Genomic DNA, 16,129 nt, shown 5'->3' with positions numbered 1-16,129 from the left:
ATGAGGTGGGTTGGGAGTTACCTGGTCTCACAACAGCTCCTGTTCAAAAGGTCTGGAGATCTTAATTGACATGGCTCCATATGAGCCAGCACTGTGCCAAGCTGTTGGCAAAACAAATGCAAACCTTGCAGAAACATAAGCAAAGTGCCCAGGACGAAGGAAGCTGTGGTCCTCCCTTGCTCTGTGAGGATAGATCACATCGGGCTATCTGGCCCAGTCCTGAGGGTCCTTCCAGGAACACAGACCATCTGGAGCACTCTCCAGCAATACACAAATGGCTTTCTTACAGCATAAAGACCAGATTTAGCCCAGGTAGTTCACAACCTGGAGCAATGGTAGGAGAAGGCAGAAGGTACTAGATCTTGGCTCAGTTAAAAGAACCACATGTACAACTGAAAATAACAAGTGTTGGTGAGGATGTGAAGAAAATGTAATCCTTGTTTCTTGCTGATGGGAATGTAAAATGGTGCAAACATTGTGGAAAACGGTACAGCATTTCCTTAAAAAGCTAAATGTATCATTCTGATACAATCCAGCAATACCACTTTGGGGAGTATATCCAAAAGAATTGAAAACAGAGACTCAAATAGATAACTGTACACAATTGTTCAACCCTAACCCTAACCCTATAGCATCATTCCCAGTAGCCAAAAGTGAAAGAAACCCAAGTATCTACTGACAAATGAAAATGTGGTCTACACATACAAGGAGGTATTATTCAGTCTTAACAAGAAATGGAAATTCTGACCCGTGCTACAATATGGCTGAAGCTTGAGGACATGATTCTAGGTGAAACAAGCCAGGCACAAAAGAACAAACTGTTTGATTCTACTTACATGGGATACTAGAACAGCCAAACGCATAGCGACACAAAGCAAAATGGTGGTTGCCAGGGTCTAGGGGGATGGGGTAAGGGGAAGGTAGGGCTTAATGGACCTAGAGTTCCAATTCGGGAAGACAAAAAAAAAGTTTTGTATATGGATGGTGGTGATGATTGCCCAACAATGTGAATGCACTTAATTCCACAGAAATGTACACTTAAAAATAGTAAATTTTATGTTATGTATTATCAAATTTTTAAAGAAAAAACCACGTGTTCTGACTAGAATGGGCTGTTTTGGTAAGTTCCCTGTTATACTGAGAAGGTTCACTCAGAGCCTGGGCAATGATCTTGTTGGGAATAGTCTAGCTTTGGAGCTCTCATGGTTCTGGCCAAAAGCCCTGCTTGCGGGAGCCCAGTGTGGAGTTCAGTTGCAGGGAATGAAATAAAAGCAGGCTCCATTGCAAAGGGCTTCAGCCTCCACCTAGGAAAGGTGAATGCAGCTCACTGGCAGACTGAGCTATACCCGGTCACAGACACCCAGGGCACCTGGGGAGGAGCTGCCTCAGGAGGCCTGAGATCCACCTAGAGGAAGTGGGATGGTCTGGAGACTGCCCTCTCTCATTGACACAGGCTCCCCCAGGAGTGAACTGAACTTCTTTGGGGTTCAGGCCCAAGCCTCCGGTGCTCACTGTTACCCAGCACACTCCATTTGCATCTGTCATGGTGTCCTTCTCTGGCAGGACCAGGCCCCTGGGTAAGTAGGTCCCACTGCAGGTTACCTGGTATTGGTCCCTAACCAGGATTCTGGCCTAGCACAGTACTAGCCACACAGCTCTCTCCAATCCAGCTGACCTAATAGTGATCAGGGCCCAACAAGGGGAACTTTAATGTAGTCTTGTAGATAGGGTGAAAACTTAGAAATCTAAACTCTGAACCCACAACATACATCCAGACAGTAAAAAAGAAACTAGAAGCAAACTTCTGCCAAAACTTACTGACGGGTTTAAAAGCTCAGGCCTCCATAGAAATAAAACCTAGACCAGCTTTCAGATCAACCTTCCGCCCTGAATTCCCCAAGAGAAAGTGGTTTTGAAATAATGAATTGAACTTCTTACCTGTTCTTATCCTTCAAGACTCATTTTCAAAGCCACCTCTCTCTGAAGCCAGTCACATCCCTCAAGCATAATCAGGTGTCTGTCCTGTGTCTTCGCAGGGTTTTTGCCTGTCTCAGCATCTACTGTGATTTTCTCGCCAGCCAGGCCCAGGAGCTCAGCGAGGACATGATTTCCAATACCCAGGATGGTGCCTGGCATGCAGCAGACACTCAACACATGGTTGCTGAAAAAGTGAATGCATGCATGCATAAGAATGAATACAGTAAAAGCATAATTTTTAGCTATGAGCCCAAATTTTGCTTGACTCATCATGACACCTAGTGGTGACTAGTCTTCATTGCAGACCCACCAGAATCTGCATAATTACCCTAACGCATTTCCTTTTGTTCCAGCAAAGGCCTTCTGAGTGCCAGGGATCACGTGAGTGCTGGACACTTAGAGGAGCTGGTCAGTACCTATTCTCAAGGGATTTTAGGCCAGAGGCACCAAACATTGCTCACCACCGCAGATAGTATTGGCATTAATGTTACATCATCACAGAGACAAACGAAGATGCTAAAGCGCCAGGGTTCACTGGCTCTGTGTAAAGAACAGCTCCTGAGGGAAATAGAAACCTTCTTACCTGAGCTACCTCATCATGCTGTATATCACTCCCTTTCAAGCTAATTGGGGTTCCGAGTTTCAGGGTATTGTCTCAATATTATTTCTGGCTTCAGCTAACATTCCTGGAAAGTTAATACCTAAAGCCATCCTGGCTTCCCTTATGTCTCCTCCCATGTGGAGAAAGGATGCTGGGAAGGAGACTGAGAAAGAAAACCCAATCCTGCTTTTCAGTCTCTGTTTTCTTCAGCCCTTTTTTTCCTCTATTTCTCCAACCAAGTTTTAAAAAATAAGTCCCAACTGGATAAACACTTGGGAAACTAAAATGGAGGTGGGCTTCTTACACTATAACATAAACATAAATATATATATATATATATATATATATAAATGTATATATATTATTATTACATATTATATGTTATGTATTGTATATTATATATAAATATAAATATTTTGTATAATTATATATAAATATATGATATATATTTATGTTTGTGTATATATATATATATAAACTTGATATCCTTTGTCTTTCAATTCTGTGAAGGAATAATTTTTAGCTATGAGCCAAAATAATACTTGGCTTATTACAATACCTAGTGTCATCATTAAATAAATAAGCTATGGTATATTGATCCCATGGAATGCCAGTTAGCCACTAGACATCAAGATGCAATGCTATCTTATTAAAATATGTCCAGAATATATTGCTAAGCTTTAACAGCAACAAAAATGTTAGAACTATCTCTAAATTGACAAAAACACTGTGACTAGAAAGGATGTTCATCAAAATGTGAACAGTACTTTATCTATGTGCATTTAGAACAGTTTATTGTCTTGTATATTTTTATATGGCAAGAATGCATTGTTTTAAAATCAGAAAAACATAAGCTATTTCATGAGCAAACAATTAAGCCCTGCCTTTCAAACTATGTCCAATCCAGCTACTGCACCTGACTACTGAGGCAGGAGATAGATATATAGAAACACATAGGTATATAGATTGATAGATATATGAAGCATAGATATATAAAAACATTGCCTCGTGAGCACAATGGAAAAGCTACACTCTGAGATTCAAGGTGAACTCTATGTTTTTATTTTTCTTTGGAGTGACATAGTTCTTCTAATACCCCTAACAAGGCTAATGGACAGTAACAACAATCCATAACAATATACACTATAAAAATTCAAAACATAAAAGCAGTTATCAGCAGAGGCCTTGGGTTTTCCACAACCCAGGCTCTGGTAGAGCTTCTCTGCCTAGAATAGACTCTTCCCAAAGCTCACATTTACAGTAAATGTAATTACACTTTAATGGCATTCATCTCATTCTGTCACTTTTTCCATAGCTCCTATTTTTAACCAGCACAATGGGAACATTTGTCCTCTGATTCACTGATGAGCTTTCAGGCCAGGAGTCTGGCTTTTAAAATGACAGCACCCTTAATCCTATCGCTGATTTTTTTAAATGAAATAACAGCCTGTAATTAAAACAATGGAGTGTAGGCAACCTCAGTGGAATAAGTATAGCAATTCAGCACCAAATTCAGGAAGTGGGCTATATCAGCCACTGTGCTAGAAGGAAGTAAATGGAGAACAAGATTCTGGTCCTGGCTTTATGGTCTTGCAAGTCATTTGCAAGTCCTGCACCCCAATCCCTATGGAAAGGGGCACTGATATGTAGATTCCATTTAGTGAGGCCCACCCAGTGGGAGTGAGGAAAGTCAACCCAGGGCCTTTGCTCTTCTGGAAGAATCTGGAAGAAACTGGGTGACAGTTCTGCCCACTTGAGCAATGCACTGGGGACTATCAAAGCTAAAGGGGCTGTTGAGGCTCTCCTGTCCTGTTTTATACCATAAAGAGGTGGTATCTATGTCACCTCCCCTTAATTCTGAGCTGGTGAGCCACAGCTTCAACAGGTACAGTGTAATGGGAGTAACTCCCTGTGATGTCTGGGGCGAGGTCACAAAAGGCTACATCGCTTCTTTCTGCTGTCCTCGTCTGCTCTTCAGACACTCCCTCCCAGAACCCAGCTATCAGGATGTGCAAAACTGGGCTATGACAAGACATGAGTACGTTCTCCTGCTGAGCCCAACCTTGGAGCCACCCCAACCTGGCCCCAGACATGTGAGTGAAGAAGCTCCAGCCACCCAAATGCCTCCCAGCATTTTGAATCTTCCTCACAGACCAACGTTGTGGAATAAAGGCAGGCCATGACCACCAACGTGGTCTTGATCCACAGAATTTGTGAGCATAATAAAAGGGTGGTTGTTTATGTTACTAGGTTTGTGGTGTGTTGGTGGGAATGGTAGCAATTGGAACTCCATATCTGATGTATGAGATCATGCAATAGACACTCACCTAGTGCTTACTGTGTGTGAGGCCCTGTCTTTGCAAGATACAAATATTCATTTTATTATATTATGAACCTTTATAACAGCGTTGTGAGGCCTATACTATTATTGTCTACATTTTACAGTTGAGGAAAACAAAGCTCAGAAAAGTTAAGTAACTTTCCCAAAGTTGCACAGCTACCAAGGAGCATTCAGACTGAGGTGATCTATCTCAAAATGCATATTCTTAAACCACTTAGTAGGTACGTAGGACCTACCCAAATCTTTGGAGACAAAACTTTATGCATCAGCTCTACCTACACTATAGACCCCAGCATCCACTCAACATCCCTTCTTCCTTTCCACCTTGCCTTGCTACGATACGATCCGACATTCCAGGGAAACCCATTTATTTTGCCCAACTCAAGAAGATACTAATAGAAGAAAGGGTAAGTTCATTATGCACCTTTCAGACCCGCCCCATGGTGACTCCTGGCCCTGACCTGATTTTTTGCAGGCCCCAGGCAGAGGCTAATTTACATGGCTGCAGCCACGCATGCAGCCAGAAATTGCTTCTCTGAGCTACAACCCTTGCTTAGCAGTCATTTTATTTAGGTACACGTTGAGTTCCTTGAGTTCTTGTGTGCTTACTCAGCAGGCCTGCTGTCTCCAAAAGAGGACGCTGCATGACAGTGGCCTTCAGGAGCCGTTTGGAGCTCTTAGGCATTGGATTTCTTTGCTTCTGTAAACATTTATATGCACCCATTAGCAAAGCCTGATCAATAAAGGATAATGCTTTGTGGTCTTTTAGCAGAAACTCTTTTTCTTAAACTCTACTCCTGCCATTTAAAAGTTTTTCCTAAAACCATGGGGTCAGACTGATTGTGGTGCCATTAGCTCATGCAAAACTCCTGTGCAGATGTCTCCTCTACTTTAGGTATCAATCAAAAATGAACAAAACGTTCCCTTTGGTTGATCCTTTCCAAACAAACAAAAGCCCCGGATGAAAAAGGCGTAAATAGCTTCCCTTACCCACATACTGTTCTATGTGCAAACTTAAAAGTAATTGCCAACCAACTTCACAGGCTCTTCCCTCCTTTCCCCTCCATCCCCTTCCACCTCTCTCCTTTTCCATCTTTCCTTCCTTTTTACCCCCTCTCCCTTCCTTTTTTCTTTCCTCAAACTCTGTGCCTACTTGGTTTGGGGTAAGAATGACAGGAGGTCACAGATCTCAGTGAACACTGGGAGAAGGCAGGGATCGTGCCTATTTCTCATAAGCCACAGGCTGCAAACTCATAAGAGGCAGATCCTACAATTCAGAATTCCTTTTGAAGAGACCCCACCACCCGCCTCCACTATTCACTGACAAGTATACACACATATACCAACTGACACTCAAAGTTCATTCTCCCAAGACTTCTCACTGCCAGGAATATCAGTGTAGGAACTGCTATGACAAAGCCAGGAGAGATAAAACAAGAAGCCTGGGAGGGAGTTCTCAAGTTCACATAGCTTTCATTCTGCTTCATGTCCTGCTTCTGTTTGAATCTATTTTTCTCTCTCACACTCATTCTAACACAATAAAAATGGAAAATGTGCCTTGAACCCCAGAAATCATCCTACCATCTCTGAATGTGATCCCGAGCTGCTACAAGCTATACGTTATTCTAAAAGAATTCACGTTTTAGAAACCCTGAAGAGAAGAGGAATGGTTCAAATGTTACATAGCCCAGTACTATGGCCCGATGTAGCTCAGATCCCCTCTCTTTCCATGTTAATGCCATTCCTGGAGTTCAGAGGGTGCATCCATTCAGAAGACTGATAAATAGTCTGAGATGTTCCCATCAACCAATATGTGATGCAGACTTTAGATAGAGAAAAGTCAATGCAAAAACACAGCATTTAATCCACATGGAGGAGAGCCGTCCTGGAAATGATAAATATCAGACTGTAAGAATATAAAATCCTCCAGTGCTTTATACTAAGATTTACTTGCTAGGACCCCAAGAAAATAAAGGATAACTTACAGAGAGATGGGTATTTCTTAACATACTAAGAAAATATAAAAGCACAGGGGGGAAAAGTAGATTATACAAGGCTTATGTAACAGTGGAAATGTAAAGGGGGAAGAAAATGCCCCAAAGTTGCCCAAATAAGAAGGTTAAAAGATATAATTTCAGATTCTTCCCAAATTATACTGACAAACTTTACCTTAAGAGTTTCTGGGTCATTTATAATTCCAAGTGTTAGGACCCAGCAATCCATCTCAAATGAATGAATTTATAAGGATGCCAAAGCATTGAGGAATGCTTTAAAAAAAGTATGAGTATGGTAATGTCAGTGATGACTACTATTATTGCTACATTGGCAACAAAGAACATCCACGAACTGTTGATATTATAAATCTTAGCTCATTTAATCCTCATGGTAACCATATTACTTGATGCTTGTTACACATGAGAAAACCCAAGACACCATGACAAGCCACCAGCTCTGCTGCAGGTGATAATAAAGAAAAATCTGTCTGCTCCATGAAGATTGGACCTTTGGGGGCAATTTGGAGTCAGTGCAGGTTTCAAGGTACAATCCTCATGCTGACGGAGTCAAGAATATCCTTTGTTGAGTTGACTCAGGGGTAATCAAATCTCAAGGATGGATCTGAATCAACCAACATGATTTCAGATTTAATTACAAACCAGAATACCAATTTATTGACTTAGAGATTCCTAAACTTCCACTGGTTCATGGCTCAGTAATTTTTTTCACTGTGCCCCTAAGAAAAAAAGGAAATAGCTAACCACTTCTTTCATTAAGTAGTTAGGGCCAAACAACTTAATAAGCATTTATGTTTTTAAAACTTCCAGCTATTCGGAAAAATGTGATTATTGAATAAAAAATAATATACTTACTTCATTTCTTATTAATGTGATGTGAGTGCCTGTTGGGCTCTGTGCTTTGTCCAACCTTGAAATTTGATCAGACGCTTTCACCCTCTTTTCCTGCTCCTTGTTGAGTTTTGGGCTGTACCTGCTGTTATCGCAGCAACTGCCAAAAGCCCTGCTTTGGAAAGATATGACATCATCAAAAGGAATGCAGTACAAGCTAATGTTTCATGTGAGCTATTTCTTTGAGCTAGTATTTCCTGCAGTGTTTGATAAATTGCAGCATTGCTGTACTTCCCTTGAAAACAGAATATCCGATTCCTATAAACCTGCTGTGGGAAATCTCAGTGCAGCTTGGGAACTGCATTAATTTATGCTATGGAAAGTAACTGCCAAGTGTACTGTATTTCTCACATTTTCTTCCCAGGAGCTCTGGGAAACCAAAACAGAATCAGAAAGCCTTTGGGACCCCCAGTCAGTATGGGGGTCAACCTGAGGCTGCCCGATCTACTCTTTGATTCAGTTATTGCAATTAAGGCAGGGTCCGGTACAGTACAGCCTCCGTGTGTGTGTGTGTGTGTGTGTGTGTGTGTGTGTGTGTGTGTGTGTGTGTTTACAATATTATTTCATTTGGCTATCTCAAATCCCAGAATAGAACAAAAAACTGCAAGTTATTTATCCTTTTCTATAACATTTACTAAAAGGCAAAGGACTAACTTGTTAACTATTACTGACTACAACTTTTTATGAACTATATATGTATTTTTTAAAGATTTTATTTACTTATTTGAGAAAGAGCAAGAGCATGAGCAGGGGAAGCAGCAGAGGGAGAGGGAAAAGCAGACTCCGTGCTGAGCACCGAGCAGGATGTGGGGCTCGATCCCATGACCTGAGCCAAAAACAGTCAGACGCTTAACCAACTGAGCCACCCAGGCACTGCAGGAAATATATACGTATTTTTATTTTTTTTATATACGTATTTTTATTTTTTATTTTTTAAAGATTTTATTTATTTATTTGACAGAGAGAAATCACAAGTAAGCAGAGAGGCAGGCAGAGAGAGAGGAGGAAGCAGGCTCCCTGCTGAGCAGAAAGCCCGATGTGGGGCTCGAACCCAGGACCTGGGATCATGACCCGAGCCGAAGGCAGCGGCTTAACCCACTGAGCCACCCAGGCGCCCCTATATACATATTTTTAAATGCTCACTACCTAAGGGAGAGATACTAACAAAAGCAGTATTGGATTTTAATTGGAAAAAAAAAAACTGTATTCACTTTAATCAGTACATAAGGAAAAGTAGAAGCATTTTTCCCCATTAGGAAGTTTGTATTTTCAATATTTTAAATGTCAATAAACAGAAATGAGCTAATGATCTGCTCTCAAGCCTAGAAGCTAGAATGGTCAAGTTAAAATAATCCACTGTGAGCTATAACAACGTCATTTCACCAATGCTAAGCACTTGTTCTCCCTCATTTTTAACATCCCCGAGCTGCAGTGTGCATCTTGCAGTCGCTATTGGCCAGGCAAGGGGCAGCCGTAATCACGCTGTTACTGCTCGCCACCTTCTGGCTGCATCAAGAAGTGCCAGCTCAAACCTCGCAGAACATGTTGTCCAAGGGGACTTGGGCCATTTTCGGCATCCTTTACCCAATGCCTTTTGTTTCTATTTCCCTTTTTATCTATGCACAAGAGTGATAAGTGAGAAGAATCTGTGTTTGAATGTCTAAAAAAGCTCTTTCGAATATATAAAATGGGACTCACTTCCATGCACATTCAGACTCATCTTGTACCACCAGAGTCCCACCTAAAAGGCACACCACTGTTGTGTGTCTGCCCAGGCTTGCCTCCCAGGCATAGACACTTTCTCATTCTTTGTGCATGCACAGTCCAGAAGTGCAGGGGAATTAACTTCTCTAGAAGCAGCCTTCAAGGGGTGGGCAGGATTGGGAGATAAATAACTCAGACTCCTATCAATGGTTGAACAACTGGGGGCTTTTTCGAGGTCCTAAAGGGATTGAGTTCCTACTGCCTACCTGCCTCACTGACCGGATTCTCAGCCTTATACTGGCTTTTCCCCTTCCCTGCCTCTCTTCTCAGCTCCCTGCCTCCTGAACCCTGGGATCTCCTCTCTAACTCTTTACTCAAATCCTTGGCTCAGGCTCTACATTTGGGCAGATCCAAACTAAGACCTGTGCCTTTTATTAGAGACAATCAAAAAAAGAACACCACCTTCCTTACAGTAGTTTCGATTTCCATTTTGCTATGATACATGAACCACCATATTAAAGAAAAAAAGCAACTTTATTTTGGGGTATAGTTTTGGATTTACAGAGAAATTAAGAATATAGTACAGATTTCCCATATAACCCATACCCAGTTTCTCCATTACATATTACATTAGTATGGTACATTTGTTACAATTACCAAATAAATACTGATAATCATTCATAATTATAAAGTACTTATTTAATTCAGAATTCTTTTGTTTTTAGCTAGTGTTCCATTTCTGTTCTAGGATCCCATCCAGGACGCCACATTTAGTAGTACTGGCTTCTCAGGTACCTCTTAGCTGTCACACTTTTCCCGATTTTTGTTTTTAATGACCTTGACAGTTTCGAGGAGTTCTGGTCAGCTATTCTGTAGAATGTTCTTCAGTTGGGATTTGTCAGATATTTGTAAAGAAGACCGGAGAAGTAAAGTAGCATTTTCATATCATATCCAGGGTCCATAATAATAAATGACATCACTATTGACTTTGACCATGATCACCTGCCTGAGAGTGTTTGTCTCTGTAAGGTTGCTCTTCCCACCCATCTTTCCATATTATAACCTTTGGGAGGAAATCATTATATGCAACACATGTTAAGGGTGGAATACCTTAAGTCCAGAATATCTACATAAGTTATTTAGGATTCTGCACGAGAGAGGGTCTCTTCTCCCCCACTTATCTATTCAATCATTACTCAGCATAACCTCATGGATTACTTTATGCTTTAGGTTATAATCCAGTATTTATCCTGTTCCTCAGATGGTTCCAATTTTAGCCATTAGATTGTGTAATGGGCTCCTTCATCCTTTTGACATATTCCTATCATTGTGGGGTTTGTTTTTTAAGATTTTTTTATTTATTCATTTGAGAGAGAGCATAAGCAAGAACATGAGCAGGGGGGGAGGGCCAGAGGGAGAGGGAGCAACAGACTCCCCGCTGAGCAGGGTGCTCAACTCAGGGCTCCATCTCAGGGCCCTGAGATCAGGACCTGAGCCAAAGGCAGATGCTTCACTGACTAAGCCACCCAGGTGTCCCCATTTTGTGTTTTTTTTAACACTTCTTTACTTTCTGGTACTACAGGATGCTCCAGGCTAATATTATACGTTTTCTGCTCCAGTTTTAGAATCAGCCATTTCTCTAAAGAGCCCTAGTTTCTTTTTGGAGAATGGTATTAGAAATCAGTACCTGAGAGTCAAGTGTGGTCTTTGCTACTGAGGTATCATTGCTTTTAGGCCCCCTTAGGCTGATGGAGCAATGAAAAAAATGTGTTTACTAGCCTGTATATGTTCCCTACCTGAATATATATAATCATCTGTATCTATATTAAACTAAACAGGAGTTTATACTGATGTCTCCAACTCTAATCCATTACCTTGGATCATTTTAACTTCCTCTCCTTGCTATCTATAACCTCACACTCTAACATTGAAACCTGGCTCTCACCATCTGCTGTCCATGCATTTAATTGTTCAATTCTAGTATATATTCTAGCAGTATCAAAATTTTTAACCCATACTGCTGTGAGAAATAACTATCAACTAGAATACAGTGCTTATGCAGAGATACTTTTGCCTTTCATCTTATAGACTCATTTCCAAGGTTAGGTGAGAACTTCCCCAAAACCCTGTCCATTAGGTGGTTTGCACACATTTGTAATACGGTTAGACTGTTCTGTCAAATCCTACATTTCATGCAGGTATTCCTCTCTAAACAAACGCTTTTAATTAGGCATACATTAAGCCTCACACTTTGTGCTATAAAGTTTTATGGGATTTGGAAAATGGAAAATTGTCATATCTCCACAATTATATCACTCAGAGTAGTTTCACTGCTCTAAAAATTCCATGTGCTTTATCTATTCAAACCCCCCACCCTCCCCCAATCCTTTTTAGCCTCTCCATAGTTCTGCCTTCTCCGGAATGCCATATAATGAGAATAATGGAGTATAAATCTTTTTCAGACTGGTTTATTTCACTTAGCATCCATATTTTTTGTGGCTTGATAGCTCATTTCTTTTTATGGTCATAAAACATTCCATTCTGCCATTGTATCACAATTTATCCATTTATCTAATGATAGACATTTTGGTTGTTTTGGTGATTATAAATAAAGCTGCTAGCAACATTTGTGTGCAAGTGTTTGTGTGGCTATGCTTCACATCAGTTGGTTAAATAGCTACAGGCATGACTTCCGGATCATATGTTAAGACTAGTAGGAGTATTATCCATTTACATTTATTGTAATTACTGCCTTAGATTTATTTCTAACATTTTAGACTTCCTATGGTTCTGCCCTTTTTTTGTTTTCTTTTTATTCTTTCTTTTGGTCTTCTTTTAAATTAACTGAAGTCCCCCTCAACCACATGCCCCCCACTACTTTAAAAGTTACTCATTTTCTTTTACTGTTATCTTGAATGAATTTTTTTTTTAAGATTTTATCCATTCACTTGACAGAGATTACAAGTAGGCAGAGAGGTAGGCAGAGAGAGAGGAAGGGAAGTAGGCTCCCTGCTGAGCAGAAAGCCCGATTCGGGGCTAGATCCCACGACCCTGAGATCATGACCTGTGCCGAAAGCAGAGGCTTTAACCCACTGAGCCACCCAGGCGCCCCTTGAATGAAATTTTTTTACATGGGTATCTTTGCCAACTTCCTGAATGCTTTTTAAGGGTCTAAGAACATTTGAACTCCAATTAAGTCTTCATCTTGTACCCTTTTTGTCCTATTTTTTAGTTCATCTTGCTCTTAATATCACAAATAAGGCATTAATTGTATTCTTCTAATCAATGTTCGTTCAGAGTGACCCACATTTTTTTGGTCACCGCCCTTCCTTGAACCTCAGACATTTCATCAGATGGTTGTCTGGCATTGTTTTGTTTGTTTGTTTTCTTTTTTTGAGAGAGAGAGAGTACAGGGAGTAGGGAGGGGCAGAGGGAGAGACAGAATCTCAAGCAGAATCTGTGATGAGCACACAGCCCAACATAGGGCTCGATCCCATGATCCTGAGATTGTCAACCAAGCAACTGAGTCATCCAGGTGCCCCTGAACTTTTCATGTTATAAACTTCCTTAGTGAGAGGCTATTGGTGACAAACATGCTCACTCTGTCAGAAATTTCATCCTCTTTCCCAAATATAGCTTTGCTGGGTATTAATTCTTGGTTAGTAGTTTTTGTTTTTTCTTTACTACCAGTCTTTTTTGCTTTCCTTGCTGCTGGGAAGTCAGTCAGTCCTACAGCTACTCTGATGTGGATAATATGACTGTTCTCACTGACTGCTTGTACAAATCTCTCTGATATGCTACAGTTTTACATATATATATAAAATATATAAATTATATATATATAAATATATAAATTATACACACACACACACATACATATATACACAGACACAGAGAAGTGTAGATTTATTATACGTAACTCACCTGGGATTTGCAAAGCTTTCTGAAGGTTGGTATCTTTTACTGGTTCTAGAAAACCTGTCTTTATCTTTTCAAATATTGCCAATTTCCAATTCTTTCCTTCTAAAACTCCAAGACACATGTTAAACTTTCTCAGTCTCTCTGCATCTCTTTCCTAATTTTTACATTTCTACCTTATCTTTGTGTGTTATCTACTGGGTAATTATTTGGCTCTACTTTCCAGTTTACTCTCTCTCCCACTGGTTATTTGACATGGGATTTATTTTTATATATGGAACTTTTTCTTTAGTTTTGTTAAATACATACTAAATGTATTCATCTTGGGGTGCCTGGGTGGCTCAATCAGTTAAGCATCTGCCTTCAGCTCAGGTCATGACCCCAGGGTCCTGGGATAGAGCCCAGCACTGGGCTCCCTGTTCAGCAGGGAGCCTGCTTCTCCTTCTGCCCCTACCCGCACTCATATAATAAAGAAATAAAGTTCTAATAAAGAAATAAAATCTTTTTAAAAAAGTATTAATCTTATATCTGAAATTCCACCATCCAAAGTCTTTGCAAATCTGACTGTATTGTTTTCCTCTGGCTTTCCTTCAGGATATCCTATTTTGAGGCATCTTGTGATTTCGTGGGTTTGTGATTTAGGACTATGAGCTCACATTCCTTTGGAGCTTTATTTGCAAGGAGTGTTTGAGGAATAAATTAAGTTGTGTTCTTATAGCATGGATATGCAGTTGCTTTTAGCCATGAGCTTAGGGGCATAACCAACTTAGCACCACTTTAAGAACTCGGTTTGAGTTTTTAAACCATATGTAGCATGAGAAGTCAAATTGCTTTGGACCTCTGAGGATGCTTTTTTTCTTGTCAGTTCAGTGACGATTTAACAACATTAAAAAAAACCTTTTATCCAGCATTTTTGGTTATTATCAGGTGAGTTGTTTAGAGTATCTAGTCCTTCACAGATTGGAAATGTAGTCCTAAAGTCTAATTCATGACATTACTGAAAGGCGACAGTGACAAAGCAGAGGCAGGAAATCTAGACTGCACTTCTATTTTGTCAAGCAACGTGAAAGTGGTGAGGAGTAGAAAGCTAGAATGGCTGAGGTTTCCTTTGGCAATGGGCAGGTGACTTTATCAAGAAACTTGTCAGCTGCTACCAACAGAGACCAGGATGGAAGTTACTTCTTTTCCAGTAACAGAAATCCAGAGAAGGCAGTCAAGAGCCAGCTTATAGTGACTCTACAATGTCATCAGGAATATTATGCATCCAGCTTTACTGCTATAAAGATACTCTATGGCCCAAGTAGGCTGCAATCATATCTACACTTTTGTCAGAAAGTAGAAGGGGGTTAAGTCCAAAAAGGGCACATGCCAGTTGTCTGTCAGTCTGAAGAAGCTTGCCCAGCCAACCTCTGCCCACCTTCCATCTGGCAATCCATAGCTCCAGGGAGGCTAGAAGTTTAATCTTTTAGCTGATCCTGTTGCTGTTGGGAGAACTAGAGAATCCTGGATCCACGATAGGCAAGTAGTAGTCTCTGCCACAGAACCTAAACATTTTCACTGTCTGTGACTCCTCATCAAGGGAGAGACTGAAATCAAGATGATAATTTACCAGAAAAAAATTCCTAAGGAATGTGGGAGAGAATAAGGTCAAAAGCACAGGCAGACACATCTTCAATGGAGACTGAACGGAACAAAACGAGAAGACAGACCACCGTGCAGGTATGGGGTGGTAAGACTGGAAGCCACGGGGATTCCTCATAGCATGCAAGTGACAAGGTCCTGTGGAAGTCACTGAGTTGTGGTGGGAGGGGGTCGGCGTGCAGGAGGAAGAAAGCCTGGACCGTCTGCTGTATGAATATAAACAGTATCAAAAATGCATGTTGAAAGCCCCATGTCAAAAAGGTTATATTTACGAGTAACAACCGGTTTCCATAAGCAGGATAAAATCACTCCATAGGAACAGATTTCTAAAGTAGGCAACACAGTCACAACGCATTTGGCCTGTCACACTTAAAAAACACTTTGTCAAAATCTGGCCTCGTTACATAAGAAAACTGAATCTAAAGTTGGAGGTAACAAATGACAAAAAAAATTTAGGCACCAGTGACAGAGGACAGCCTTCTTAACCTTTCTTTCGTAATTCTCCTAAAGTGCCTTTCCTATGCAGTACAATTTTTCTGAAGTACTTGTGAGCCTCCCACCCTGGAAGCTGTGTGGCAGATCCCTGCCAAAGCAATGCTCTGTAACCTTGGGGACTGAGGTATAAATTTAGGCTTGCAATGAGATAGACGTATACAGCTCACCTACATCCTTTCCTTTCCCTAGAAATAAGGAAAATAAGGGAGAATCAATTGTATTTAATTATATAGTCTTACTCCACTTCACTTCTCCCAATTATCACCCCAACCTTCCAGAACCATTTTCTGACCAATCACTTAAGAAAGGGCTACCTAGCATTTATGTAACCCCCTTTCCCATAATCCCTTCCTCTGAACACTGGAAGACAGACTCTAGGTATCCTTCTTGTTTGCTCTCCCTGAGCACTGTGTGTTTCTGCTGGGGAATTAGATGAACTCAGTGCTTAAGCATCGAACTGTATCACCTCTGTCACATCACAAATGCTCCACACAAAATAGAAAATAAGTGGTAAGTGTTATGGCAAGGTCTCCCAAAATTAACTAACTG

Source organism: Lutra lutra, chromosome 9 (assembly GCF_902655055.1).
Source record: "Lutra lutra chromosome 9, mLutLut1.2, whole genome shotgun sequence".
Taxonomy (NCBI): domain Eukaryota; kingdom Metazoa; phylum Chordata; class Mammalia; order Carnivora; family Mustelidae; genus Lutra; species Lutra lutra.
This window is presented reverse-complemented; position numbering follows the sequence as displayed.